The sequence below is a fragment of the Gouania willdenowi genome, chromosome 24 (genome assembly GCF_900634775.1).
Source record: "Gouania willdenowi chromosome 24, fGouWil2.1, whole genome shotgun sequence".
Lineage (NCBI taxonomy): Eukaryota > Metazoa > Chordata > Actinopteri > Blenniiformes > Gobiesocidae > Gouania > Gouania willdenowi.
In genome coordinates, this window is record NC_041066.1 from 23737226 (window position 1) to 23762656 (window position 25431).

The window sequence follows — 25431 nt, forward strand, 5'->3', positions numbered from 1 at the left end:
TGCATATTGCCACCTACTGTACATGTTTTATTTCATTACATTCAACTTGATCTTTTCTTTCTTAGTAATCCTCAACTTACTAGTAATGCTGAACTTCTTCTTCTGTGTAGTTTTACAATCCTTGGCAACAAAGGCAAGGAGCATTACCGCCCACAAGGCTGAACTTACCACTCACTGCACTTTTTATGGAGATGGTGCTAGTTTAGAGTTACCGTGGCTGGTTTTTGGTCTACACAACTTTAATCATAGTGGGAGCCACAAAAATGTGATTGTCTGATATGAGGGCCTGTTGTTTTGTTTGTTTTTTGTGTATTTTTGTTATCATTTTGTAATTTTGAAGTAATGTATGTCTATTTTTGGCGTCTTTTGTCTGTTTTTTGTGTAGTTTTGTATATTTGAATTTATTTTTGTGCATATATGTAGTTGTCTTGTGTGTTTTTAGAGTAACTTTGTCTATTTTTGTTTTCCTTTGGTGTTATTAGTGTCATTTTTGTGTATTTTTCGTGTCTTCTTTGGGTTTTTTGTCGTTTTGTGTATTTTCAATTATTTTTGTATATATTTGTAGTTGTGTTGTTTAGTAACTTTAGTTGTATTTTTGTTGTCCATTCATGTGTTTTTGGAGTCATTTATGTGTACTTTTTGTCTTTTCTATTTCTTTGATGTTGTTTTGTCATTTGTGTGTTTATTTGTGCATTTTATTGTGATTTCGTATTTTTCTTTTGGGAGTCTCGTCTTTTTGCTGTTGTTTTGTGTATTTTTCCATCATCATGTGTGCTTTCATTGTTTAATTTTTAAATTATTATCATTATTATTTATTTATTTTTGCTATAATGCTGCTGTATAAATAAATGACTGGCTTTGCTTGCTGGTTTCAGGCCTTGATACTGTAATATACAAAACTGGGAATAATGGTGAATAATGGTATTTCCTAAACTCCCTTAATCATCTTTATCTCACAATCTTGTCACCGTGACTTACTTTAAAAACATCAGTGGGGCTCACTTTTATTGGGGGGGGGGCAGATGAAACAGGCTTTGTTCTGGCTGTGAGTTACCAGGGGACCTTTGATATCAAAGCAGGAATGTCGCTGTTGACCCCTTCCTCGTAGGCAGGGGTCTTAAAGGGAACCGGAGTGTGTGTGTGTGTGTGTGTGTGTGTGTGTGTAGGGGCAGATGAAGTTGTGCTGAAAGGCTGATTATTATGATTCCTTCTCTGCCTTCCTCTGTTTTCCTTCCATCACAGGCTCAGTATGAAGTCAAGGAACTACGTCAGAATATACAACACGTTAGCTTCAGTTACATAGCTTCAAAGAAACCTTCTATAAAATATGTGTTTTTTATATACTGTATAGTCAGCTTTTCTTTGGTGAACCGCTGTTTTCAGCACACTGTTGGATGTTATCTGATAGAACGAATGAGAAAGGACGCAGTTCACTTTCATATTTCTTAAGCAGACAGGAAGGTCAGGGAAGGAAAAACCGTATGAAGTTACAGCAGATGCAATCGAATATTAAGTAGCCCCCAAAGGGAATACAAAATAGCAGAAAAATGCACAAAATGACTTCATAGGAGAGGGGAAAAAAAACAAGCAAAATGACAGTGAAATGCACAAATTGACAATAAAAATGTACAAAATTATTTAAGAAAAGTCACTAAATAGCAATAAAAACACACGTGACTCAAATAATACACACAATTACAGAATAATTTAGAAAAATACAATAAAAAAATCCAAAAACACACAAAATGAGAGAAAAATATACAAAAATGTGAGAAAAAATACACTCCAAGGACTATTTCAGGTATAGTCTAGTTTTAGTCACAATTTAGTCATGAGGATGTTTAAAGAAACATTAAATGACAACAGTATTGAGCATATTGTCAATATCAACAAAAATAATAAAAAATTAATTACATTATATAAAAAAATACATTAGGCTCGTCTTTTTCATTCTTTTTTCTTTTTTGTTTATACATTTTTTTAAAGAAACATTTACATGACAACAGTATTGAGCATATTGTCAGTATCAACAAAAATAATGACACAGTAAAAATAAATAATAATAATAATAATAATGAATTAAAAAGTTACATTAAATTTAAAAAAATAATAAATGAATAATAAAATTTAAAAAAAATAGATCAAAAAGGCTGATCTTTTTGTTTCTCCTTTACAGCTACAGAGAGGACGACGCCCCCTGGAGAAACGCCATCTTAACCAGGAAGTGATTGACGAAGGAGAGAGAGAGAGAGAGAGAGAGAGAGAGAGAGAGAGAGAGAGGAACAACGCTGATCCTGGACCTGGACCAGAGACTCTCCAGCTCATTCCACCTGTACTCTATCCCACACCTGAGCATGAACAATCCCACCTGGTTTGTAAACAGTGCAACGTGTGTGACTTTCCTTTCCTTTGCCTTTTGCTGAAGAAGAAGAAGAAGAAGAAAAGAGTCCATGTTTATTAAGAGAATAGAAACCTGAATGAGAAGCTGGGCAGGATTATTATGTTGTATATTGTATTTATATCATGAATAACTTCCCTACGTCTTTGTGTTTTATTTCCTGGTCATATTTAGTTTGTGTGTGACTGTTTTCTTTGACACATGAAGCTGTTTTACGTGGCTTTTTTGAGATTATTGTTATTAATGCTTTTAGATGAAGAAACATCAGCTAAAGCTAGGATGTGTTTCACAGCTTTATATTTCCTACAAAACCCAAGCCGCGGTACAAAGTCTATGAGAAACACACTTGATAAAAAACAATCACTGCCTAAATGACTGTGATGGAGTTCACTTTACACCAAATACTCACCTGATGACGAGTCCTTTTGGGATTTAAAAGCTATAAAGAAAGCAGGTGACAGGGTGTTTAAAGGCCTCGTAGATCAATAAATCAAAGATCATTCACAAACAAATGTAAAAGGTTGAAATTGACGCTCGAAATGTTTGTTTTCCTTTCGTTCGGTTTATTGACTTTGAATAGAAATGCACAAAATTACTCAGAAAACACACTAAACGGCAACAAAAACCCACAACTCCAAAAATTTCACAAAATGACAATTTAAAAAAATCACAAAATGAGATTAAAATACAAAAATTGACTCCAAAAAGTTGGAAAACAACATAAAAAATTCACATAACTCCAAAAATGTACAAAATGACAATTAAAATGCATAAATGACCCTAAAACACTCTACAATACTTAAAATGGCAGCAAAATCACACAAAACAACTCCAGTAATACACAAAACTACAACAAAAATACATAAAATTATTATTTTAGAACAAGAATATGCAGAAATGTTAGAAACGTTTCCCACATTACATTGTGGGATATGGAGTCCCGTAGACGGATGCATGGAAGTGTTTTTATTTCATTCCCACCGTGATTTCTTGTGTTTTCCTCCCAAAAAACTCTGACAAAGTGACTTCCCAAAACATTTTTGGTGGAAAAAAGACATAATCGGTATCAAAATGACATTAATAACACAAGAATAACAATAATGATGTGAAGAAATAAGAAATCACAGTAAAAATGAAGTAAAAACACTTCTGTTCATCTGTCTACGGGACTCCACGTCCCACAATGCACTGCACCAAACTGTCAGTAGACCGAGCAGAGATGAAAACAAACTTTCGAGCGGCAGTTTTGTCTTTTTTTTCCTAACATATGATCTTTAAATGTATTGATTTATGAGGCCTACGCTGTCTTTATCTGATAAATAATGATAATTCCTCCTCCTGTTTATGACTGCATGAGTTGAAAAAAAAAAAAACACCATCTTCTCACCAGTGTTGTTGTTTTCAAATATAACAAGTAGTTCATCATGATTTAGACGTGCACAAACGCAGAAATAAGAACATGAAGCTTGTTTTCGACTTGATTTTCTCTTTCTGCCAAATTGAGTTGGAACTAATCAGGAAGTCATGGCTTGTGCATTGCTCACAGGATTGGACAGGAGTCGTGTCCAATTAGAAACCCCCAAAGAGACTGCGTTATCTTTGATTCTGGCGTCTAATCTTAGCTCGGCTCACATGGCGCGACATGTTTCAGGAACGTTAGAAACCAAAATAATACAGCATTGCTTCTCATTTCTTAGTAACATCGTGTTCTTGGATGTTTCAGCTAATTATTTGTATGACCAAACAAGCCACGGATCAGGATTACTTTAGAAAAGCATCCACTTTATGTAATATAACTGTTTGAAAAAGACTATTAACTCATGTTTTTGTTGTTTTTCTGCATCATGTCAAATGTTTGAGTCGTCCCTGCTTTTCTGAATCACTCCTAACTGTGAACCTCTTTAACATTTGTACAGATTGTATACCTACTGTATGTACCTAAAGCATATTGTTGTAATATTAACAAATTACCTGCAGTCATCGAGCCTATTATTCACGTAGCATGGTCTCCTCCTGTCTTTTATATTGTCCGAGCTGTTCATAGTAAGGATTCAGAAAACCTGTCTATATTTCATTCAATAAAGCTAGAGAAAAATAAAAGTGGTGTGACGTTTGCTTTATTACATTTCATTTTCAGATGTGGATAAATATAAGACAAACACGTGAAAGTAATGTCAGCATTTCTTTTTTTTTTGCTGTTTTGTATCTTTTTTTTTGTTAATTTTGTTTCTTTTGGTAGTTTTTTCACTTATTTTTCTGTAATTTGCTGTTTTTCTCTTTTATTTTGTAGATTATTTTCTCACTATGAGTATTTGTTGTCCTTTTGGATATTTTTTCTCATTTTAAGTGTTTTCTGGATTGTTTTTTTCATATTTTTCTCAAATTTTATTTATTTTTTGTTTGGCGTTTTGTATTTTGTTTCTGTTTTTCTGTTTGTGTTTTGTTGGTGTTTTGTGTATCTTTCTCATTTTATGTGTTTTTTTGCTTTTATATTTTGCTTCTTTGATTTGTCTCTGTCATTTTACTTTTTTCCTCATTTTATGTGTTTTTTGTTGGCATTTTGTATTTTTTTCATGTGTTTCTTGCTGGCATTTTGTGTTTCTGTCTTTCATTTGATATGTTTTTGATGTAGTGCTCATTATATAACACTAAAAATTAGTGCAAATATTATGCACACATTTAAACTAGGGTGCAAATTCAGTATGGCATTAAAAATGAGGGAAAAAAATAACTATCATCCAAGAGGTAAGGCATAAAAATGGAAAACTTTGGCTTTTTTTTTTCTTTTCATTTTTTTGAGATATGGCTATCACAAGACCCTAAAAACTAGTGCTCCTTTATTTATCTAAACCTAGGCTCCAGAAAACACAACTTTGGGTCTAATGATGTTTTTTTTTTTTTTTTTTTTTTTTAATTTTTGAAAATATTAAAGCCTTACTAAAGCCTTATTTCTGATTTTGGGTGACTTTTTATTTTTGTCATTTTTTGTCCCTTATTGCATTTTTAGCCCATTTTAAATATATGCATTATATTTGCAGTAGTTCTTAGAGTCTAATAATGATCGTAACTCAATTTTTTTTTTTTTAATTTTTGCAAAATATGCCTTACCTCTGATTTTGGGTGATTTTCGATTCTTCTCATTTTTTGTCCCTTACTGCCCGCTTAGCCCATTTTAAGTATGTGGATCATATTTGCCGTAGTTTTTAGGGACTAATGATGGTCCCAACTAAATTTTTATTTTTTGAAATTTTTGAAAAATATGCCTTATTATGTATTTTTGTCATTTTTTTGTGCATTACTGCATTCTGAGCCCATTATAAGTATGTGCATTATATTTGCAGTAGTTTTTATGGTCTAATAACGATCCTAACTCTATTTTTTTTTTTTTTTTTTTTTAATTTTGTTAAAAAAAAGCATTACTAAAGCATTATTTCTGATTTTGGGTGATTTTTTATTTTTGTCATTTTTTTCCCTTATTGCCCTCTGAGCCCATTTTAAGTATGTTGATCATATTTGCAGTAGTTTTTATGGTCTAATGATGGTCCTAACTCAATTTTTTTGTTTTTTTTTGTTTTGAAAATCATGCCTTTTGGATGACGTTTGATTTTTGACATTTTTTGTGCATTACTGCATTCTGAGCCCATTTTAAGTATGTGGATTATATTTGCAGTAGTTTTAATGGTCTAATAATGGTCCTAACTCAATTTTTATTTTTTGGAAATTTTTGAGAAAATATGCCTTGTTTTGATTTTGGGTGATTTTAGTTTTTCGTTGTTTTTTGTGCCTTACTGCTTTCTTAGCCCTGTTTAAGTATGTGCATTGTATTTGCAGTAGTTTTTAGGGTCTAATGATGGTCCTAACTCAATTTTTATTTTTTTGAAATTTTTGAGAAAATATGCCTTGCTATAGCCTTACTTTTGATTTTGGGTGATTTAAATTTTTTTGTCATTTTTTGTGCCTTACTGCTTTCTTAGCCCTGTTTAAGTATGTGCATTATATTTGCAGTAGTTTTTAGGGTCTAATGATGGTCCTAACTCAATTTTTATTTTTTTGAAATTTTTGAAAAAATATGCCTTGCTATAGACTTACTTTTGATTTTGGGTGATTTTTGTTTTTTGTCATTTTTTGTGCCTTACTGCTTTCTTAGCCCAGTTTAAGTATGTGCATTATATTTGCAGTAGTTTTTAGGGTCTAATGATGGTCCTAACTCAATTTTTATTTTTTTGAAATTTTTGAGAAAATATGCCTTGATTTTTGTGCCTTACTGCTTTCTTAACCCTGTTTAAGTATGTGCATTGTATTTGCAGTAGTTTTTAGGGTGTAATGATGGTCCAAACTCAATTTTTATTTTTTTGAAAAATATGCCTTACATTTTATTTTGTTGATTTTAGTTTTTTTTTTTTTTTTTTTTTTTTAAAGGATTTTTTTTGGCTCTAGTGGCCTTTATATGACAGTTGCTTGACAGGAAGGGGGTGAGAGAGAGCAGGGAATGACACGCAGGGGGGGGTCCCAGGCCGGGAATCGAACCTGGACCCGCTGCAGGTGAGGAACTACAGCCTCCGTGCATGGGGCGGGCGCTCAACCCACTGAGCTACACACCGCCCCTGATTTTAGTTTTTTGTTGTTTTTTGTGCCTTACTGCTTTCTTAGCCCAGTTTAAGTATGTGCATTGTATTTGCAGTAGTTTTTAGGGTCTAATGATGGTCCTAACTCAATTTTTATTTTTTTGAAATTTTTGATTACTTTTGATTACTTTTGATTACTTTTGATTTTGGGTGATTTTTGTTTTTTGTCATTTTTTGAGCCTTACTGCTTTCTTAGCCCTGTTTAAGTATGGTCATTGTTTTTGCAGTAGTTTTTAGGGTCTAATGATGGTCCTAACTCAATTTTTATTTTTTTGAAATTTTTGAGAAAATATGCCTTGCTATAGCCTTACTTTTGATTTTGGTGATTTTAATTTTTTGTGCCTTACTGCTTTCTTAGCCCTGTTTAAGTATGTGCATTATATTTGCAGTAGTTTTTAGGGTCTAATGATGGTCCTAACTCAATTTTTATTTTTTTGAAATTTTTGAGAAAATATGCCTTGCTATAGCCTTACTTTTGATTTTTGGTGATTTTAGTTTTTTGTCATTTTTTGTGCCTTACTGCTTTCTTAGCCCTGTTTAAGTATGTGCATTATATTTGCAGTAGTTTTTAGGGTCTAATGATGGTCCTAACTGAATTTTTATTTTTTTGAAATTTTTGAGAAAATATGCCTTGCTATAGCCTTACTTTTGATTTTTGGTGATTTTAGTTTTTTGTCATTTTTTGTGCCTTACTGCTTTCTTAGCCCTGTTTAAGTATGTGCATTATATTTGCAGTAGTTTTTAGGGTCTAATGATGGTCCTAACTCAATTTTTATTTTTTTGAAATTTTTGAGAAAATATGCCTTGCTATAGCCTTACTTTTGATTTTGGGTGATTTTAGTTTTTTGTCATTTTTTGTGCCTTATTGCTTTCTTAGCCCTGTTTAAGTATGTGCATTGTATTTGCAGTAGTTTTTAGGGTCTAATGATGGTCCTAACTCAATTTTTATTTTTTTGAAATTTTTGAGAAAATATGCCTTGTTATAGCCTTACTTTTGATTTGGGGTGATTTTAGTTTTTTGTTGTTTTTTGTGCCTTACTGCTTTCTTAGCCCTGTTTAAGTATGTGCATTATATTTGCAGTAGTTTTTAGGGTCTAATGATGGTCCTGACTCAATTTTTATTTTTTTGAAATTTTTGAAAAAATATGCCTTGCTATAGCCTTACTTTTGATTTTGGGTGATTTTAATTTTTTGTCATTTTTTGTGCCTTACTGCTTTCTTATCCATGTTTAAGTATGTGCATTGTATTTGCAGTAGTTTTTAGGGTCTAATGATGGTCCTAACTCAATTTTTATTTTTTTGAAATTTTTGAGAAAATATGCCTTGCTATAGCCTTACTTTTGATTTTGGGTGATTTTAATTTTTTTGTCATTTTTTGTGCCTTACTGCTTTCTTAGCCCAGTTTAAGTATGTGCATTGTATTTGCAGTAGTTTTTAGGGTCTAATGATGGTCCTAACTCAATTTTTATTTTTTTGAAATTTTTGAGAAAATATGCCTTGCTATAGCCTTACTTTTGATTTTGGGTGATTTTAGTTTTTTGTCATTTTTTGTGCCATATTGCTTTCTTAGCCCTGTTTAAGTATGTGCATTGTATTTGCAGTAGTTTTTAGGGTCTAATGATGGTCCTAACTCAATTTTTATTTTTTTGAAATTTTTGAGAAAATATGCCTTGCTATAGCCTTACTTTTATTTTTGTGCCATACTGCTTTCTTAGCCCTGTTTAAGTATGTGCATTGTATTTGCAGTAGTTTTTAGGGTCTAATGATGGTCCTAACTCAATTTTTATTTTTTTGAAATTTTTGAGAAAATATGCCTTGCTATAGCCTTACTTTTGATTTTGGGTGATTTTTGTTTTTGTAATTTTTTGTGCCTTACTGCTTTCTTAGCCCTGTTTAAGTATGTGCATTGTATTTGCAGTAGTTTTTAGGGTCTAATGATGGTCCTAACTCAATTTTTATTTTTTTGAAATTTTTGAGAAAATATGCCTTGCTATAGCCTTACTTTTGATTTTGGGTGATTTTAGTTTTTTGTCATTTTTTGTGCCTTACTGCTTTCTTAGCCCTGTTTAAGTATGTGCATTGTATTTGCAGTAGTTTTTAGGGTCTAATGATGGTCCTAACTCAATTTTTATTTTTTTGAAATTTTTGAGAAAATATGCCTTGCTATAGCCTTACTTTTGATTTTGGGTGATTTTAGTTTTTTGTCATTTTTTGTGCCTTACTGCTTTCTTAGCCCTGTTTAAGTATGTGCATTATATTTGCAGTAGTTTTTAGGGTCTAATGATGGTCCTAACTGAATTTTTATTTTTTTGAAATTTTTGAGAAAATATGCCTTGCTATAGCCTTACTTTTGATTTTTGGTGATTTTAGTTTTTGTCATTTTTTGTGCCTTACTGCTTTCTTAGCCCTGTTTAAGTATGTGCATTATATTTGCAGTAGTTTTTAGGGTCTAATGATGGTCCTAACTCAATTTTTATTTTTTTGAAATTTTTGAGAAAATATGCCTTGCTATAGCCTTACTTTTGATTTTGGGTGATTTTTGTTTGGGTGATTTACTGCTTTCTTAGCCCTGTTTAAGTATGTGCATTGTATTTGCAGTAGTTTTTAGGGTCTAATGATGGTCCTAACTCAATTTTTATTTTTTTGAAATTTTTGAGAAAATATGCCTTGCTATAGCCTTACTTTTGATTTTGGTGATTTTAGTTTTTTGTCATTTTTTGTGCCTTACTGCTTTCTTAGCCCTGTTTAAGTATGTGCATTGTATTTGCAGTAGTTTTTAGGGTCTAATGATGGTCCTAACTCAATTTTTATTTTTTTGAAATTTTTGAGAAAATATGCCTTGCTATAGCCTTACTTTTGATTTTGGGTGATTTTAGTTTTTTGTCATTTTTTGTGCCTTACTGCTTTCTTAGCCCTGTTTAAGTATGTGCATTGTATTTGCAGTAGTTTTTAGGGTCTAATGATGGTCCTAACTCAATTTTTATTTTTTTGAAATTTTTGAGAAAATATGCCTTGCTATAGCCTTACTTTTGATTTTGGGTGATTTTTGTTTTTTGTCATTTTTTGTGCCTTACTGCTTTCTTAGCCCTGTTTAAGTATGTGCATTGTATTTGCAGTAGTTTTTAGGGTCTAATGATGGTCCTAACTCAATTTTTATTTTTTTGAAATTTTTGAGAAAATATGCCTTGCTATAGCCTTACTTTTGATTTTGGGTGATTTTAGATTTTTTGTAATTTTTTGTGCCTTACTGCTTTCTTAGCCCTGTTTAAGTATGTGCATTGTATTTGCAGTAGTTTTTAGGGTCTAATGATGGTCCTAACTCAATTTTTATTTTTTTTGAAATTTTGAGAAAATATGCCTTGCTTATAGCCTTACTTTGGATTTTGGGTGATTTAGTTTTTTGTCATTTTTTGTGCCTTACTGCTTTCTTAGCCCTGTTTAAGTATGTGCATTGTATTTGCAGTAGTTTTTAGGGTCTAATGATGGTCCTAACTCAATTTTTATTTTTTTGAAATTTTTTAAAATATGCCTTTCTATAGCCTTACTTTTGATTTTGGGTGATTTTTACATTTTTGTCATTTGTTGTGCTTTACTGCATTTTCAGCCCATTTTAAGTATGTGCATTGTATTGCAGTAGTTTTTAGGGTCTATTGATGGTCCTAACTCAATTTTTATTTTTGAAATTTTTGAGAAAATATGCCTTGCTATAGCCTTACTTTGATTTGGGTGATTTTAGATTTTTGTAATTTTTTGTGCCTTACTGCTTTCTTAGCCCTGTTTAAGTATGTGCATTGTATTTGCAGTAGTTTTTAGGGTCTAATGATGGTCCTAACTCAATTTTTATTTTTTTGACATTTTTGAGAAAATATGCCTTGTTATAGCCTTACTTTTGATTTTGGGTGATTTTAGATTTTTGTAATTTTTTGTGCCTTACTGCTTTCTTAGCCCTGTTTAAGTATGTGCATTGTATTTGCAGTAGTTTTTAGGGTCTAATGATGGTCCTAACTCAATTTTTATTTTTTTGAAATTTTTGAGAAAATATGCCTTGTTATAGCCTTACTTTTTATTTTGGTGATTTTAATTTTTTGTAATTTTTTGTGCCTTACTGCTTTCTTAGCCCTGTTTAAGTATGTGCATTGTATTTGCAGTAGTTTTTAGGGTCTAATGATGGTCCTAACTCAATTTTTATTTTTTTGAAATTTTTGAAAAAATATGCCTTGCTATAGCCTTACTTTTGATTTTGGGTGATTTTAGATTTTTGTAATTTTTTGTGCCTTACTGCTTTCTTAGCCCTGTTTAAGTATGTGCATTGTATTTGCAGTAGTTTTTAGGGTCTAATGATGGTCCTAACTCAATTTTTATTTTTTTGACATTTTTGAGAAAATATGCCTTGTTATAGCCTTACTTTTGATTTTGGGTGATTTTAGATTTTTTGTAATTTTTTGTGCCTTACTGCTTTCTTAGCCCTGTTTAAGTATGTGCATTGTATTTGCAGTAGTTTTTAGGGTCTAATGATGGTCCTAACTCAATTTTTATTTTTTTGAAATTTTTGAGAAAATATGCCTTGTTATAGCCTTACTTTTGATTTTGGGTGATTTTAGATTTTTGTAATTTTTTGTGCCTTACTGCTTTCTTAGCCCTGTTTAAGTATGTGCATTGTATTTGCAGTAGTTTTTAGGGTCTAATGATGGTCCTAACTCAATTTTTATTTTTTTGAAATTTTTGAGAAAATATGCCTTGCTATAGCCTTACTTTTGATTTTGGGTGATTTTAGTTTTTTGTCATTTTTTGTGCCTTACTGCTTTCTTAGCCCTGTTTAAGTATGTGCATTGTATTTGCAGTAGTTTTTAGGGTCTAATGATGGTCCTAACTCAATTTTTATTTTTTTGAAATTTTTGAGAAAATATGCCTTGCTATAGCCTTACTTTTGATTTTGGGTGATTTTAGTTTTTGTCATTTTTTGTGCCTTACTGCTTTCTTAGCCCTGTTTAAGTATGTGCATTGTATTTGCAGTAGTTTTTAGGGTCTAATGATGGTCCTAACTCAATTTTTATTTTTTTGAAATTTTTGAGAAAATATGCCTTGTTATAGCCTTACTTTTGATTTTGGTGATTTTAGTTTTTTGTTATTTTTTGTGCCTTACTGCTTTCTTAGCCCTGTTTAAGTATGTGCATTGTATTTGCAGTAGTTTTTAGGGTCTAATGATGGTCCTAACTCAATTTTTATTTTTTTGAAATTTTTGAGAAAATATGCCTTGCTATAGCCTTACTTTTGATTTTGGGTGATTTTAGTTTTTTTGTCATTTTTTGTGCCTTACTGCTTTCTTAGCCCTGTTTAAGTATGTGCATTGTATTTGCAGTAGTTTTTAGGGTCTAATGATGGTCCTAACTCAATTTTTATTTTTTTGAAATTTTTGAGAAAATATGCCTTGTTATAGCCTTACTTTTGATTTTGGGTGATTTTAGTTTTTTGTCATTTTTTGTGCCTTACTGCTTTCTTAGCCCTGTTTAAGTATGTGCATTGTATTTGCAGTAGTTTTTAGGGTCTAATGATGGTCCTAACTCAATTTTTATTTTTTTGAAATTTTTGAGAAAATATGCCTTGCTATAGCCTTACTTTTGATTTTGGGTGATTTTAGTTTTTTTGTAATTTTTTGTGCCTTACTGCTTTCTTAGCCCTGTTTAAGTATGTGCATTGTATTTGCAGTAGTTTTTAGGGTCTAATGATGGTCCTAACTCAATTTTTATTTTTTTGAAATTTTTGAGAAAATATGCCTTGTTATAGCCTTACTTTTGATTTTGGGTGATTTTAGTTTTTTGTAATTTTTTGTGCCTTACTGCTTTCTTAGCCCTGTTTAAGTATGTGCATTGTATTTGCAGTAGTTTTTAGGGTCTAATGATGGTCCTAACTCAATTTTTATTTTTTTGACATTTTTGAGAAAATATGCCTTGCTATAGCCTTACTTTTGATTTTGGGTGATTTTAGATTTTTGTAATTTTTTGTGCCTTACTGCTTTCTTAGCCCTGTTTAAGTATGTGCATTGTATTTGCAGTAGTTTTTAGGGTCTAATGATGGTCCTAACTCAATTTTTATTTTTTTGAAATTTTTGAGAAAATATGCCTTGCTATAGCCTTACTTTTGATTTTGGGTGATTTTAGTTTTTTGTAATTTTTTGTGCCTTACTGCTTTCTTAGCCCTGTTTAAGTATGTGCATTGTATTTGCAGTAGTTTTTAGGGTCTAATGATGGTCCTAACTCAATTTTTATTTTTTTGACATTTTTGAGAAAATATGCCTTGCTATAGCCTTACTTTTGATTTTGGGTGATTTTAGATTTTTGTAATTTTTTGTGCCTTACTGCTTTCTTAGCCCTGTTTAAGTATGTGCATTGTATTTGCAGTAGTTTTTAGGGTCTAATGATGGTCCTAACTCAATTTTTATTTTTTTGAAATTTTTGAGAAAATATGCCTTGCTATAGACTTACTTTTGATTTTGGGTGATTTCAGTTTTTGTAATTTTTTGTGCCTTACTGCTTTCTTAGCCCTGTTTAAGTATGTGCATTGTATTTGCAGTAGTTTTTAGGGTCTAATGATGGTCCTAACTCAATTTTTATTTTTTTGAAATTTTTGAGAAAATATGCCTTGTTATAGCCTTACTTTTGATTTTGGGTGATTTTAGATTTTTGTAATTTTTTGTGCCTTACTGCTTTCTTAGCCCTGTTTAAGTATGTGCATTGTATTTGCAGTAGTTTTTAGGGTCTAATGATGGTCCTAACTCAATTTTTATTTTTTTGAAATTTTTGAGAAAATATGCCTTGCTATAGCCTTACTTTTGATTTTGGGTGATTTTAGTTTTTTGTCATTTTTTGTGCCTTACTGCTTTCTTAGCCCTGTTTAAGTATGTGCATTGTATTTGCAGTAGTTTTTAGGGTCTAATGATGGTCCTAACTCAATTTTTATTTTTTTGAAATTTTTGAAAAAATATGCCTTGCTATAGCCTTACTTTTGATTTTGGGTGATTTTAGATTTTTGTAATTTTTTGTGCCTTACTGCTTTCTTAGCCCTGTTTAAGTATGTGCATTGTATTTGCAGTAGTTTTTAGGGTCTAATGATGGTCCTAACTCAATTTTTATTTTTTTGAAATTTTTGAGAAAATATGCCTTGCTATAGCCTTACTTTTTATTTTGGGTGATTTTAGTTTTTTGTTGTTTTTTGTGCCTTACTGCTTTCTTAGCCCTGTTTAAGTATGTGCATTGTATTTGCAGTAGTTTTTAGGGTCTAATGATGGTCCTAACTCAATTTTTATTTTTTTGAAATTTTTGAGAAAATATGCCTTGCTATAGCCTTACTTTTGATTTTGGGTGATTTTAATTTTTTGTGCCTTACTGCTTTCTTAGCCCTGTTTAAGTATGTGCATTGTATTTGCAGTAGTTTTTAGGGTCTAATGATGGTCCTAACTCAATTTTTATTTTTTTGAAATTTTTGAGAAAATATGCCTTGCTATAGCCTTACTTTTGATTTTGGGTGATTTTAGATTTTTGTAATTTTTGTGCCTTACTGCTTTCTTAGCCCTGTTTAAGTATGTGCATTGTATTTGCAGTAGTTTTTAGGGTCTAATGATGGTCCTAACTCAATTTTTATTTTTTTGAAATTTTTGAGAAAATATGCCTTGCTATAGCCTTACTTTTGATTTTGGGTGATTTTAGTTTTTTGTCATTTTTTGTGCCTTACTGCTTTCTTAGCCATGTTTAGGTATGTGCATTGTATTTGCAGTAGTTTTTAGGGTCTAATGATGGTCCTAACTCAATTTTTATTTTTTTGAAATTTTTGAGAAAATATGCCTTGCTATAGCTTTACTTTTTATTTTGGTGATTTTAATTTTTTGTGCCTTACTGCTTTCTTAGCCCTGTTTAAGTATGTGCATTGTATTTGCAGTAGTTTTTAGGGTCTAATGATGGTCCTAACTCAATTTTTATTTTTTTGAAATTTTTGAGAAAATATGCCTTGTTATAGCCTTACTTTTGATTTTGGGTGATTTTAGTTTTTTGTCATTTTTTGTGCCTTACTGCTTTCTTAGCCCTGTTTAAGTATGTGCATTGTATTTGCAGTAGTTTTTAGGGTCTAATGATGGTCCTAACTCAATTTTTATTTTTTTGAAATTTTGAGAAAATATGCCTTGTTATAGCCTTACTTTTATTTTGGTGATTTTAGGTATTTTGTGCTACTGCTTTCTAGCCCTGTTAAGTATGTGCATTGTATTGCAGTAGTTGTTAGGGTCTAATGATGGTCCTAACTCAATTTTTATTTTTTTGAAATTTTTGAAAAATATGCCTTGTTATAGCCTTAACTTTTGTTTAGGGTGATTTTAGATTTTTGTTGTTTTTGGTGCCTTACTGCTTTCGTAGCCCGTTTAAGTATGTGCATTGTATTTGCAGTAGTTTTTAGGTCTAATGATGGTCCTAACTCAATTTTTATTTTTTGAAATTTTGAAAAAATATGCCTTGTATAGCCTTACTTTTGATTTTGGGTGATTTTAGATTTTGTAATTTTTTGTGCCTTACTGCTTTCTTAGCCCTGTTTAAGTATGTGCATTGTTTTTGCAGTAGTTTTTAGGGTCTAATGATGGTCCTAACTCAATTTTTATTTTTTTGAAATTTTTGAAAAAATATGCCTTGCTATAGCCTTACTTTTGATTTTGGGTGATTTTAGATTTTTGTAATTTTTTGTGCCTTACTGCTTTCTTAGCCCTGTTTAAGTATGTGCATTGTATTTGCAGTAGTTTTTAGGGTCTAATGATGGTCCTAACTCAATTTTTATTTTTTTGAAATTTTTGAGAAAATATGCCTTGCTATAGCCTTACTTTTGATTTTGGGTGATTTTAGTTTTTTGTAATTTTTTGTGCCTTACTGCTTTCTTAGCCCTGTTTAAGTATGTGCATTGTATTTGCAGTAGTTTTTAGGGTCTAATGATGGTCCTAACTCAATTTTTATTTTTTTGAAATTTTTGAGAAAATATGCCTTGTTATAGCCTTTCTTTTGATTTTGGGTGATTTTAGATTTTTTGTAATTTTTTGTGCCTTACTGCTTTCTTAGCCCTGTTTAAGTATGTGCATTGTATTTGCAGTAGTTTTTAGGGTCTAATGATGGTCCTAACTCAATTTTTATTTTTTTAAATTTTTTGAGAAAATATGCCTTGCTTATAGCCTTACTTTTGATTTTGGGTGATTTTAGTTTTTTGTCATTTTTTGTGCCTTACTGCTTTCTTAGCCCTGTTTAAGTATGTGCATTGTATTTGCAGTAGTTTTTATGGTCTAATGATGGTCCTAACTCAATTTTTATTTTTTTGAAATTTTTGAGAAAATATGCCTTGCTATAGCCTTACTTTTGATTTTGGGTGATTTTAGTTTTTTGTCATTTTTTGTGCCTTACTGCTTTCTTAGCCCTGTTTAAGTATGTGCATTGTATTTGCAGTAGTTTTTAGGGTCTAATGATGGTCCTAACTCAATTTTTATTTTTTTGAAATTTTTGAGAAAATATGCCTTGCTATAGCCTTACTTTTGATTTTGGGTGATTTTAGTTTTTTGTAATTTTTTGTGCCTTACTGCTTTCTTAGCCCTGTTTAAGTATGTGCATTGTATTTGCAGTAGTTTTTAGGGTCTAATGATGGTCCTAACTCAATTTTTATTTTTTTGAAATTTTTGAGAAAATATGCCTTGTTATAGCCTTACTTTTGATTTTGGGTGATTTTAGTTTTTTGTTTTTTTTGTGCCTTACTGCTTTCTTAGCCCTGTTTAAGTATGTGCATTGTATTTGCAGTAGTTTTTAGGGTCTAATGATGGTCCTAACTCAATTTTTATTTTTTTGAAATTTTTGAAAAAATATGCCTTGCTTACTTTTGATTTTGGGTGATTTTAGTTTTTTTGTCATTTTTTGTGCCTTACTGCTTTCTTAGCCCTGTTTAAGTATGTGCATTGTATTTGCAGTAGTTTTTAGGGTCTAATGATGGTCCTAACTCAATTTTTATTTTTTTGAAATTTTTGAGAAAATATGCCTTGTTATAGCCTTACTTTTGATTTTGGGTGATTTTAGATTTTTTGTAATTTTTTGTGCCTTACTGCTTTCTTAGCCCTGTTTAAGTATGTGCATTGTATTTGCAGTAGTTTTTAGGGTCTAATGATGGTCCTAACTCAATTTTTATTTTTTTGAAATTTTTGAGAAAATATGCCTTGCTATAGCCTTACTTTTGATTTTGGGTGATTTTTGTTTTTTGTCATTTTTTGTGCCTTACTGCTTTCTTAGCCCTGTTTAAGTATGTGCATTGTATTTGCAGTAGTTTTTAGGGTCTAATGATGGTCCTAACTCAATTTTTATTTTTTTGAAATTTTTGAGAAAATATGCCTTGCTATAGCCTTACTTTTGATTTTGGGTGATTTTAGTTTTTTGTCATTTTTTGTGCCTTACTGCTTTCTTAGCCCTGTTTAAGTATGTGCATTGTATTTGCAGTAGTTTTTAGGGTCTAATGATGGTCCTAACTCAATTTTTATTTTTTTGAAATTTTTGAGAAAATATGCCTTGCTATAGCCTTACTTTTGATTTTGGGTGATTTTAGTTTTTTGTCATTTTTTGTGCCTTACTGCTTTCTTAGCCCTGTTTAAGTATGTGCATTGTATTTGCAGTAGTTTTTAGGGTCTAATGATGGTCCTAACTCAATTTTTATTTTTTTGAAATTTTTGAGAAAATATGCCTTGCTATAGCCTTACTTTTGATTTTGGGTGATTTTAGTTTTTGTAATTTTTTGTGCCTTACTGCTTTCTTAGCCCTGTTTAAGTATGTGCATTGTATTTGCAGTAGTTTTTAGGGTCTAATGATGGTCCTAACTCAATTTTTATTTTTTTGAAATTTTTGAGAAAATATGCCTTGCTATAGCCTTACTTTTGATTTTGGGTGATTTTAGATTTTTGTCATTTTTTGTGCCTTACTGCTTTCTTAGCCCTGTTTAAGTATGTGCATTGTATTTGCAGTAGTTTTTAGGGTCTAATGATGGTCCTAACTCAATTTTTATTTTTTTGAAATTTTTGAGAAAATATGCCTTGCTATAGCCTTACTTTTGATTTTGGGTGATTTTAGTTTTTTGTCATTTTTTGTGCCTTACTGCTTTCTTAGCCCTGTTTAAGTATGTGCATTGTATTTGCAGTAGTTTTTAGGGTCTAATGATGGTCCTAACTCAATTTTTATTTTTTTGAAATTTTTGAGAAAATATGCCTTGCTTATAGCCTTACTTTTGATTTTGGGTGATTTTAGATTTTTGTAATTTTTTGTGCCTTACTGCTTTCTTAGCCCTGTTTAAGTATGTGCATTGTATTTGCAGTAGTTTTTAGGGTCTAATGATGGTCCTAACTCAATTTTTATTTTTTTGAAATTTTTGAGAAAATATGCCTTGCTATAGCCTTACTTTTGATTTTGGGTGATTTTAGTTTTTTGTCATTTTTTGTGCCTTACTGCTTTCTTAGCCCTGTTTAAGTATGTGCATTGTATTTGCAGTAGTTTTTAGGGTCTAATGATGGTCCTAACTCAATTTTTTTTTTTTGGAAATTTTTGAAAAAATATGCCTTGCTATTGCCTTCCTTTTGACTTTGGGTGATTTTTGTTTTTGTAATTTTTTGTGCCTTACTGCTTTCTTAGCCCTGTTTAAGTATGTGCATTGTATTTGCAGTAGTTTTTAGGGTCTAATGATGGTCCTAACTCAATTTTTATTTTTTTGAAATTTTTAAAAAAAATATGCCTTGCTATAGCCTTACTTTTTATTTTGGTGATTTTAATTTTTTGTCATTTTTTGTGCCTTACTGCTTTCTTAGCCCTGTTTAAGTATGTGCATTGTATTTGCAGTAGTTTTTAGGGTCTAATGATGGTCCTAACTCAATTTTTATTTTTTTGAAATTTTTGAGAAAATATGCCTTGCTATAGCCTTACTTTTGATTTTGGGTGATTTTAGTTTTTTTGTCATTTTTTGTGCCTTACTGCTTTCTTAGCCCTGTTTAAGTATGTGCATTGTATTTGCAGTAGTTTTTAGGGTCTAATGATGGTCCTAACTCAATTTTTATTTTTTTGAAATTTTTGAAAAAATATGCCTTGCTATAGCCTTACTTTTGATTTTGGGTGATTTTAGTTTTTTGTAATTTTTTGTGCCTTACTGCTTTCTTAGCCCTGTTTAAGTATGTGCATTGTATTTGCAGTAGTTTTTAGGGTCTAATGATGGTCCTAACTCAATTTTTATTTTTTTGAAATTTTTGAAAAATATGCCTTGCTATAGCCTTACTTTTGATTTTGGGTGATTTTAGTTTTTTGTCATTTTTTGTGCCTTACTGCTTTCTTAGCCCTGTTTAAGTATGTGCATTGTATTTGCAGTAGTTTTTAGGGTCTAATGATGGTCCTAACTCAATTTTTATTTTTTTGAAATTTTTGAGAAAATATGCCTTGCTATAGCCTTACTTTTGATTTTGGGTGATTTTAGTTTTTTGTCATTTTTTGTGCCTTACTGCTTTCTTAGCCCTGTTTAAGTATGTGCATTGTATTTGCAGTAGTTTTTAGGGTCTAATGATGGTCCTAACTCAATTTTTATTTTTTTGAAATTTTTGAAAAAATATGCCTTGCTATAGCCTTACTTTTGATTTTGGGTGATTTTAGTTTTTTGTCATTTTTTGTGCCTTACTGCTTTCTTAGCCCTGTTTAAGTATGTGCATTGTATTTGCAGTAGTTTTTAGGGTCTAATGATGGTCCTAACTCAATTTTTATTTTTTTGAAATTTTTGAAAAAATATGCCTTGCTATAGCCTTACTTTTGATTTTGGGTGATTTTAGTTTTTGTCATTTTTTGTGCCTTACTGCTTTCTTAGCCCTGTTTAAGTATGTGCATTGTATTTGCAGTAGTTTTTAGGGTCTAATGATGGTCCTAACTCAATTTTTATTTTTTTGAAATTTTTGAGAAAATATGCCTTGCTATAGCCTTACTTTTGATTTTGGGTGATTTTAGTTTTTTGTAATTTTTTGTGCCTTACTGCTTTCTTAGCCCTGTTTAAGTATGTGCATTGTATTTGCAGTAGTTTTTAGGGTCTAATGATGGTCCTAACTCAATTTTTATTTTTTTGAAATTTTTGAGAAAATATGCCTTGCTATAGCCTTACTTTTGATTTTGGGTGATTTTAGTTTTTTGTCATTTTTTGTGCCTTACTGCTTTCTTAGCCCTGTTTAAGTATGTGCATTGTATTTGCAGTAGTTTTTAGGGTCTAATGATGGTCCTAACTCAATTTTTATTTTTTTGAAATTTTTGAAAAAATATGCCTTGCTATAGCCTTACTTTTGATTTTGGGTGATTTTAGTTTTTTTGTAATTTTTTGTGCCTTACTGCTTTCTTAGCCCTGTTTAAGTATGTGCATTGTATTTGCAGTAGTTTTTAGGGTCTAATGATGGTCCTAACTCAATTTTTATTTTTTTGAAATTTTTGAAAAAATATGCCTTGCTATAGCCTTACTTTTTATTTTGGTGATTTTAGTTTTTTGTCATTTTTTGTGCCTTACTGCTTTCTTAGCCCTGTTTAAGTATGTGCATTGTATTTGCAGTAGTTTTTAGGGTCTAATGATGGTCCTAACTCAATTTTTATTTTTTTGAAATTTTTGAGAAAATATGCCTTGCTATAGCCTTACTTTTGATTTTGGGTGATTTTAGTTTTTTGTCATTTTTTGTGCCTTACTGCTTTCTTAGCCCTGTTTAAGTATGTGCATTGTATTTGCAGTAGTTTTTAGGGTCTAATGATGGTCCTAACTCAATTTTTATTTTTTTGAAATTTTTGAGAAAATATGCCTTGCTATAGCCTTACTTTTGATTTTGGGTGATTTTAGTTTTTGTCATTTTTTGTGCCTTACTGCTTTCTTAGCCCTGTTTAAGTATGTGCATTGTATTTGCAGTAGTTTTTAGGGTCTAATGATGGTCCTAACTCAATTTTTATTTTTTTGAAATTTTTGAGAAAATATGCCTTGCTATAGCCTTACTTTTGATTTTGGGTGATTTTAGTTTTTTGTCATTTTTTGTGCCTTACTGCTTTCTTAGCCCTGTTTAAGTATGTGCATTGTATTTGCAGTAGTTTTTAGGGTCTAATGATGGTCCTAACTCAATTTTTATTTTTTTGAAATTTTTGAGAAAATATGCCTTGCTATAGCCTTACTTTTTATTTTGGGTGATTTTAGTTTTTTGTTGGTTTTGTGCCTTACTGCTTTCTTAGCCCTGTTTAAGTATGTGCATTGTATTTGCAGTAGTTTTTAGGGTCTAATGATGGTCCTAACTCAATTTTTATTTTTTTGAAATTTTTGAAAAAATATGCCTTGCTATAGCCTTACTTTTGATTTTGGGTGATTTTAGTTTTTTGTCATTTTTTGTGCCTTACTGCTTTCTTAGCCCTGTTTAAGTATGTGCATTGTATTTGCAGTAGTTTTTAGGGTCTAATGATGGTCCTAACTCAATTTTTATTTTTTTGAAATTTTTGAGAAAATATGCCTTGCTATAGCCTTACTTTTGATTTTGGGTGATTTTAGTTTTTTGTCATTTTTTGTGCCTTACTGCTTTCTTAGCCCTGTTTAAGTATGTGCATTGTATTTGCAGTAGTTTTTAGGGTCTAATGATGGTCCTAACTCAATTTTTATTTTTTTTGAAATTTTTGAAAAAATATGCCTTGCTATAGCCTTACTTTTTATTTTGGGTGATTTTAGTTTTTCGTGATTTTTTGTGCCTTACTGCTTTCTTAGCCCTGTTTAAGTATGTGCATTGTATTTGCAGTAGTTTTTAGGGTCTAATGATGGTCCTAACTCAATTTTTATTTTTTTGAAATTTTTGAAAAAATATGCCTTGCTTATAGCCTTACTTTTGATTTTGGGTGATTTTAGTTTTTTTGTAATTTTTTGTGCCATACTGCTTTCTTAGCCCTGTTTAAGTATGTGCATTGTATTTGCAGTAGTTTTTAGGGTCTAATGATGGTCCTAACTCAATTTTTATTTTTTTGAAATTTTTGAAAAAATATGCCTTGCTATAGCCTTACTTTTGATTTTGGGTGATTTTAGTTTTTTGTCATTTTTTGTGCCTTACTGCTTTCTTAGCCCTGTTTAAGTATGTGCATTGTATTTGCAGTAGTTTTTAGGGTCTAATGATGGTCCTAACTCAATTTTTATTTTTTTGAAATTTTTGAAAAAATATGCCTTGCTTTAGCCTTACTTTTGATTTTGGGTGATTTTAGTTTTTTGTCATTTTTTGTGCCTTACTGCTTTCTTAGCCCTGTTTAAGTATGTGCATTGTATTTGCAGTAGTTTTTAGGGTCTAATGATGGTCCTAACTCAATTTTTATTTTTTTGAAATTTTTGAAAAAATATGCCTTGCTATAGCCTTACTTTTTATTTTGGGTGATTTTAGTTTTTTGTCATTTTTTGTGCCTTACTGCTTTCTTAGCCCTGTTTAAGTATGTGCATTGTATTTGCAGTAGTTTTTAGGGTCTAATGATGGTCCTAACTCAATTTTTATTTTTTTTGAAATTTTTGAGAAAATATGCCTTGCTATAGCCTTACTTTTGATTTTGGGTGATTTTAGTTTTTTGTCATTTTTTGTGCCTTACTGCTTTCTTAGCCCTGTTTAAGTATGTGCATTGTATTTGCAGTAGTTTTTAGGGTCTAATGATGGTCCTAACTCAATTTTTATTTTTTTGAAATTTTTGAGAAAATATGCCTTGCTATAGCCTTACTTTTGATTTTGGGTGATTTTAGTTTTTTGTCAATTTTTGTGCCTTACTGCTTTCTTAGCCCTGTTTAAGTATGTGCATTGTATTTGCAGTAGTTTTTAGGGTCTAATGATGGTCCTAACTCAATTTTTATTTTTTTGAAATTTTTGAAAAAATATGCCTTGCTATAGCCTTACTTTTGATTTTGGGTGATTTTTAGTTTTTTGTCATTTTTTGTGCCTTACTGCTTTCTTAGCCCTGTTTAAGTATGTGCATTGTATTTGCAGTAGTTTTTAGGGTCTAATGATGGTCCTAACTCAATTTTTATTTTTTTGAAATTTTTGAAAAATATGCCTTGCTATAGCCTTACTTTTTATTTTGTTGATTTTAGTTTTTTGTTGTTTTTTGTGCCTTACTGCTTTCTTAGCCCTGTTTAAGTATGTGCATTGTATTTGCAGTAGTTTTTAGGGTCTAATGATGGTCCTAACTCAATTTTTATTTTTTTGAAATTTTTGAGAAAATATGCCTTTTATAGCCTTACTTTTGATTTTGGGTGATTTTAGTTTTTTGTCATTTTTTGTGCCTTACTGCTTTCTTAGCCCTGTTTAAGTATGTGCATTGTATTTGCAGTAGTTTTTAGGGTCTAATGATGGTCCTAACTCAATTTTTATTTTTTTGAAATTTTTGAGAAAATATGCCTTGCTATAGCCTTACTTTTGATTTTGGGTGATTTTAGTTTTTTGTCATTTTTTATGCCTTACTGCTTTCTTAGCCCTGTTTAAGTATGTGCATTATATTTGCAGTAGTTTTTAGGGTCTAATGATGGTCCTAACTCAATTTTTATTTATTTATTTTTTTTAAAAAATATGCCTTGCTATAGCCTTACTTTTGATTTTGGTGATTTTAGTTTTTTGTTGTTTTTTGTGCCTTACTGCTTTCTTAGCCCTGTTTAAGTATGTGCATTGTATTTGCAGTAGTTTTTAGGGTCTAATGATGGTCCTAACTCAATTTTTATTTTTTTGAAATTTTTGAAAAAATATGCCTTGCATATTACTTTTGATTTTGGGTGATTTTGATTTTTTTTGTCATTTTTTGTGCCTTACTGCTTTCTTAGCCCTGTTTAAGTATGTGCATTATATTTGCAGTAGTTTTTAGGGTCTAATGATGGTCCTAACTCAATTTTTATTTTTTTGAAATTTTTGAGAAAATATGCCTTTCTATAGCCTTACTTTTGATTTTGGGTGATTTAAATTTTTTTGTCATTTTTTGTGCCTTATTGCTTTCTTAGCCCTGTTTAAGTATGTGCATTATATTTGCAGTAGTTTTTAGGGTCTAATGATGGTCCTAACTCAATTTTTATTTTTTTGAAATTTTTGAAAAATATGCCTTGCAATAGCCTTACTTTTGATTTTGGGTGATTTTAGTTTTTTGTTGTTTTTTGTGCCTTACCCCTTTCTTAGCCCTGTTTAAGTATGTGCATTATATTTGCAGTAGTTTTTAGGGTCTAATGATGGTCCTAACTCAATTTTTTTTTTTTTGAAATTTTTGAAAAAATATGCCTTGCATATTACTTTTGATTTTGGGTGATTTTAATTTTTTTGTCATTTTTTGTGCCTTACTGCTTTCTTAGCCCTGTTTAAGTATGTGCATTATATTTGCAGTAGTTTTTAGGGTCTAATGATGGTCCTAACTCAATTTTTATTTTTTTGAAATTTTTGAAAAAATATGCCTTGTTATAGCCTTACTTTTGATTTTGGGTGATTTTAGTTTTTTGTCATTTTTTGTGCCTTATTGCTTTCTTAGCCCTGTTTAAGTATGTGCATTGTATTTGCAGTAGTTTTTAGGGTCTAATGATGGTCCTAACTCAATTTTAATTTTTTTGAAATTTTTGAGAAAATATGCCTTGTTATAGCCTTACTTTTTATTTTGTTGATTTTAGTTTTTTGTTGTTTTTTGTGCCTTACTGCTTTCTTAGCCCTGTTTAAGTATGTGCATTGTATTTGCAGTAGTTTTTATGGTCTAATATTGGTCCTAACTCAATTCTTTTTTCTTTTTTTTTAATTTTTGTAAAATATGCCTTGTTATATCCTTATTTCTGGATTTGGGTGACTTTTTATTTTTGTCATTTTTTGTCCCTTACTGCATTTTTAGCCCATTTTAAATATATGCATTATATTTGCAGTAGTTCTTAGAGTCTAATAATGATCGTAACTCAATTTTTTTTTTTTTTTTTAATTTTTTGCAAAATATGCCTTATTTCTGATTTTGGTTGATTTTAAATTCTTCTCATTTTTTGTCCCTTACTGCATTCTAAGCCCATTTTAAGTATTTGGATCAAATTTGCAGTAGTTTTTAGGGTCTAATGATGGTCTTAACTCAATTTTTTTGAAATTTTTGAAAATATGCCTTACGAAAGCCTTATTTCTGATTTTGAGTGATTTTTTTATTTTTGTCATTTTTTGTCCCTTACTGCATTCTTAGCCTTTTTAAAGTATTGCATTATATTTTCAGTAGTTTTTATGGTCTAATAATGGTCCTAACTCAATTTTTAATTTTTTTTAAATTTTTGAAAAATATGCCTGACTAAAGCCTTATTTCCGATTTTGAGTGATTTTTTATATTTGTCATTTTTTTGTACCTTACTGCCCTCTGAGTCCAT

General features: G+C 30.6%; 1 protein-coding gene across 2 annotated transcripts in view; it reads left to right on the forward strand.

The window, feature by feature from the left end:
• akap12b (A kinase (PRKA) anchor protein 12b) overlaps positions 1-4498 on the forward strand; it is a 64573-nt gene extending 60075 nt beyond the window's left edge. For both annotated transcript variants that reach the window (XM_028439198.1, XM_028439199.1), the window contains one exon: positions 2177-4498. The gene's annotated coding sequence lies outside the window, so the exon portion shown is untranslated. The remainder of the gene's footprint in view (positions 1-2176) is intronic.
• Positions 4499-25431: the final 20933 nt, after the last annotated feature.